Below are 6,000 nucleotides of genomic sequence, written 5' to 3'. Positions count from 1 at the left end.
CCGTCTTAGAAGGGTTGAGGGGGATAGCCACCCGCTGCCGCCGCCGCCGCCGCCACCACGGTCGGAAGGAGCGCTACCTTCGCTCGGCGGCGAGCGACCGCCACAAAGGGATGTTGACCTTGCCTTTGGCCTCTTGGCTGCGTGACAAAGCCCTCGCCGTGCTCTAGTGCGGCGCGGCCGTCCTCTAAATGAAAGTAGCTGAGAGGCGAAGGGCAAAGAAGCCTATGGAATATCAATGTGCGATGCTCTCAATTAAGATTAAAGCCTTGAATGGGATCCTATGGAGGCGCTTCCCGAAGAAATGCTTGACATTTTACCCTTGCTGACTCCGGATAAAAAAGTGTCATGTGCCACGAGCGCCACCGCCGCGGCTAACTACTCCCACTAGCCGCCCCCTCTCCGCGGCTAGCTTTCCATTTGCGGGATTCATTTTGTAGATATTGACTTAGGCCACAGTCACACTTCGAAGAAATAAGTGAAATGGATCATCTTACTGCCAGTGGATGATAAGAATACTGAAATATGAAAAAGCGTCTGGATCAGCAAAAAGACAAACTAGGGGTGGGGTGGGTGTGGGGTGGGTGTGGGGGGTGGGGATATGAGGCAGTCATGATAAACCCTTAGAGACAAATTCCCTGCAGCTAGATGGAGGAATAAGGAGAGAGGAGAGATAGAGGGAGGAAAAGGGATAAAAAAAAAATGTATCCTCCCCCGCCGCCAGGACAAGCGCCTATAAACTATATATTATAAATGGGTTTTTATAAACAATTCAAATGTGAGGTGTTCGAACATACGGCCAAAACGTTTTATGAATCTAAATGCGCTCATAGAACGGCTTCAATACCTTATATTTTTCATCCAAACCCTGCCGCACAGGCCTACAGAACACACAGCCACATGCCCACAGCGACTGAACGGGGAGAAGTATTTCCCCCATTCCCGTTGGAGACAACGCTCAGGACCTCCAGACTCCTCCGGGAAAGGGGTAAAAAAAAAAAAAGAAAGAAAGATGTATTTTGGATAAAATGTAGTCGTAGTGTGGACATTTAAAATAAAATGGACATTTAATTCCAGATCACTTGTTTGTCACACGCGGTCACACGAGTACGTTGCAGTGATGCTGATTTATTCATCTTTATTAGACATGATTCGAAACAAAACAATGTATAATTGCCGTATGTGTGTGTGTGTGTGTGTGTGTGTGGGTGTGTGTGTGTGTGTGTGTGTGTGTGTGCATCTGAGTGACTCACGTCCTTTCACACAAAGGGAAGACGCGTTCTGTTCACATTGGGAGAGAATTGTATTTACCACCGATGCATTTAGGAAAGGGCTTTTCTTCATTCCGTTGACTGAAAAAAAAACAAAAAAAAAAAACAACAACAACAACAACAACAACACCGCATCGGATGGAGCTTTGTGTACCAAGCAGGTGTAATATTTTATCTGCGTGAGGGCAGACGGCGGATGGGGAATGATTATGAACACAATGTAGGGAAAATAAGATCAAATGCGGAGCCCGTCGTGTAAAAGCCGCAGACTTGATAAACAGAATTCCACATCACGCTCCAACTCTGCAGCTAACTGAATCAATGCAATTCCAGTTGTGCTGATCTTGCAGACCGGGGCCCTTCCCCCCATTCTCGCACACACACTCACACCCCGAACACACACACACACACACACACACACACACACACTCACTCACACCCCGAACACTCACACACACACACACACACACACACACACACATACGCATACGCTGGAGCACACAGCCACTCGTTCTCCCTCCCCGTTGCCGGTCTACCCATCGCAGCACATTAGCGGCAGAAGCCATCACACAATCAAGACAAGGCGACGTGTAGCACGTCAACCCAATTTGTTTCCTTCTCGCAGCTACATCACATTAGCACGGCGGCTATACCCTTGAGCTAAATCCAAGTTCACAAGGGGCCAGCGGGGCTGTTGGACAGGAGGGGCGGCACTGTCAGCGCTTTTCCCATGGCCTGCTGACGTGCGTCCGTGTGCAGCCGACTCAGAAAGCATGCGCGGGGTGGGGGCGGGGTGGGGGTGGGTGGAAGACCCCACGGAGGGCCGTTGGAGAGGCGTCCGTTTGTTTATTTCTGAGCAAAACCTACGCTAACGCTAAAGCCCGCTTCACACCCAAAATGACAAACGACCAAAGAACAAAGCGGAGGTCCTGTTTGTTCTGATGGAGCTGTAACGCTGCGGGTGGCGTTGGGGGGGATTCGGTGCGTGGACCCGATCAAGGTTCCGGGAAGTTTGGGGGTTTATTTTTTTTGGAACTGGATCGAAAATTATGTCATGATATATAATGCCTATACAGTATGTTATGTATTTCAAAATAATGACGTTATTAACATTAACGTGGGGTGTCACTGTATTCACGATCAATTCTTTTTTTTTGTTCGCACTTTGCTTTATCGCACTGCACGAAGAACGTTTTAAACTCTCGTTCATGGAACATGGTCAACCTGCAGTTGAGAGAACTACTCGTTGTGCTGGAAAACATATTTTTGTGACGCAAAACCCAGACGCAGGTCATCCGACGGCCACTAGGGGAGGGGGTCTGACTGTCGGGTATGATTACGCATTCGGTGTGAAGCGGGCTTCAGTCAATAGTTCAATTATCTAATGTGCGTCTCGGCTAATGGAACATATAATTGAGCATCGGGGGAAGTCGTTACAGCCGTCCCTTTTTACTTTATGAATGCACATGAATTCTGGCGCATGCCACGGTGAGATTCGGGGTCAGAGTTTGTATCCGCTGCTCTGTCTTTCTGACGACTGCACACGCGCGCGGCTTTTTGCCTTTTTTTTTTTTTTTTCTTTTCTCTCCCCGGTTTACCAAGGAGCTCTCAGCACACCTGCCAAAAACAGTTGGAGGAAGGAGGGGGGAGAAAGAAGGAAAAAAATGCAATTACGGCAAGATTATCATACTGCTTCCCTTTGACTTTTTGGGTGTGAATTCATGAATATATATGAATCCATCTTGCATCTCAATCTGAAAAGTGCCTTTTTAGTCGCTTTATCTCCATTTTTTGCTGGTGGCATTTTCTTTGTAAAAAAGTTTCTTCTTTTCTTCTTGTCCTCGGCGCTTTGCAGATTGCTTGGCTACGCTGGGAAAACTGGGACAATACCGCAAAATAATGACTGAAGGAGATCATTTAAAAATGGTCTGATCACTTAAAAACCCAGCGAAATAAATGACACATCATGTGGGGGGAAAAAAAGCGAAATGAAGCTACACCCTACACTAAACACAATACTGTGAATGGCCGTCTGGCAGCGTGCTGTGCTGTGAATCCCTCCTGTAGGACACATGTAGGCCTCCTCTGCTGCAGCGTGAGATAACCCCCCTGTGTTACAACACCTACAACACCCTCCGCGTGGTGTTGCTCCATGCCTCTGCACCCTTCCCCGGCTGGATCCAACATCAACCTTTGGACACCACTGCCGCCGCCGCCACCGCCGTCACCGCCGTCACCGCCGTCACCGCCGTCACCGCCGTCACCACCACCGCCGGCACCACCGCCGGCACCACCACCGCCGGCACCACCGCCGCCACTACCCTTAATACCTCGGTCTGACAGATCATTTAAAAGCCCGCTGACACGGACAGATGGGTAATGGATTGCATGGCAAATCAATGCCGGGATCAATAGAAGACATGCATCAATAAATGGATAGAGAGCTGCTGAAATAGACACCGGAGGGAATGTGGCGCGGCGTGGAACTATGGCGCGTGCACCTGTGTATGTGTGTGTGTGTGTGTGCGTGTGTGTGTGAGCGGGACAGAATAGGAGTAGATGGCAAATAGTTGCCTTGGCTGATAACATGTCCTCTTAGAATAATACTACAGTGATAAGCTGAACATAAGCTTAGCAGCTAGGGCGAGTGCACGGCTAACGGCGTAGCATTTTGTGCTACCACCTGGAATACACACACACACACACACACACACACACACACACACACATATATATATATATATATATATATATATATATATATATATATATCAGCCACAACATTAAAACCACCAGCTAATAACCACTAGAATTGTGTAACTCCCACTCGTGCCGCCAAAACAGCTCGGACCCATGGAGGCATGGACTCTACAAGACCTCGGAAAGTGTTCTGTGGTATCTGGCACTAAGACGTTAGCAGCAGATCCTTTAAGTCCTGTAAGTTGTGAGGTGGGGCCCCCATGGATTGAGCTTGTTGTTCCAGCACATCCCACAGATGCTGTGTGACCCTGTCGCTGGTTCACCGGTTGTCTTTTCTTGGACCACTTTTGGTAGGTACTAACCACTGCATACTGAACACCACACAAGACCTGCTGTTTTGGAGACGCTCTGACCAAGTCGTCTAGCCATCACAATTTGGCCCTTGTCAAAGTCTCTGAAATCGTTACGCTTGACCATTTTTCCTGCTTCCAACACATCAACATCAAGAACTGACTGTTCACTTACTGCCTAATATATCCCACCCCTTGACAGATGCCATTGGAACGAGATGATCTTCACGTCACCTGTCAGTGGTTTCAATGTTGTGGCTGATCGGTAACATAATACATGTAATAGTAATGCATGCATAATATATGCTTATATATATAACCACACATAAACATGAGCTTAGCGGCCATGGCTAATGCATAGCATTAAGGGCTACGACCTGACGCGCGTACACACACGCACACACGCACACACACACACACACACACACACACGTACATATATACTGTATATATATATATATATATATATATATATATGCAAAAAATAAAACAAATATATATATAGTAATACATCTATAAACACACAATTATATATATCCAAATATTTACATATTTACATTTTACATATATATATTCATAAACATATATTTTCCATATTTTTACAAAGGTCAAATATATAGAAACATACATATAGACACTGTTACCAGCATGTGCTGCTGCTATGTGATATTGTTACAGCAATACAGATGTAGAAATATTGCGTTAGTCATCGTTGGCTTGATCAGACACTAATGGCTGTGACTCCGATGGAGGACAAGCACGGACAGTATCTTGCTCATAAAAGACTCATAAACACACAGTAACACACAGTGCATCGGCAAACGGTTCCGGGACGGAGTGTGGGACAAAAACAATCTCTTCTTTTTTTTTTTTTCTCCCGTCTTGAGACATGAGAAAACACCGGGAAGCGTTTATCAGGATATTAAGGGAGGAGGACATTTTTTTCTAGGTGGGGGAAGCGATAAACAAACATGGATCATTTCTCAGCAGAGGGAGGGAAGTTGACCTCGATGCCACCAGTGGCAACATTCCGCTGGAACCGGGTGGCATTGTGGGTAGATTCAGAGGAACACCCAAAAGGTCTAATTTTTGTCCACTCCAGAGCAGCGGTGGTACAGTAAATATGACGGAACGGGATAGTTGGGCACGACCCCGCGGGGACCTCGGCTTGTGTTTCCCGGCCCCCGACGGGCGCTGAGACGCTACAGCTGCTGGGCGTGGGCCCCTGCCGTGGATTTCTAGTGAACGGCTGCCTTGAGGGCGGGTGCTAAGGAGCAGCTGTACCTGTCTAAAAATAGCTGCCACTTCCACACTGCTGTCGGACAGCGCGTGTAAAAAAAAAAAAAAATTAAATCGCAGCGCACATTCTAACCCGCAAAACATCCCTGAATCTGCGTTTTTTTTTTCAGCAGAGTCGACTAAACCGCGTAACGGCCCCCACACGTCACCGCCACCAACGTTGACTCGCTCGGCCCCAAACACTGCGGCTTGCTTCCTCACCTAATTTTCCAACGAGGTGAGCCTTCCTTATCGGTGTTTGGTGGCCCGAGGCACCGGGCCCCCCCGCCCCGCTCGGTGACTAACCTCGACCTCCCTCATGGAAAACAAAGCTGAGACGGCACCGCGAAACAAAACGAGATTCATCGTGACAACGGCCCCTTGTTTTCCTTCCGTCAGGTCGT

The sequence above is a fragment of the Zeus faber genome (assembly GCF_960531495.2).
Source record: "Zeus faber genome assembly, chromosome: 5".
NCBI lineage: Eukaryota > Metazoa > Chordata > Actinopteri > Zeiformes > Zeidae > Zeus > Zeus faber.
This window is presented reverse-complemented; position numbering follows the sequence as displayed.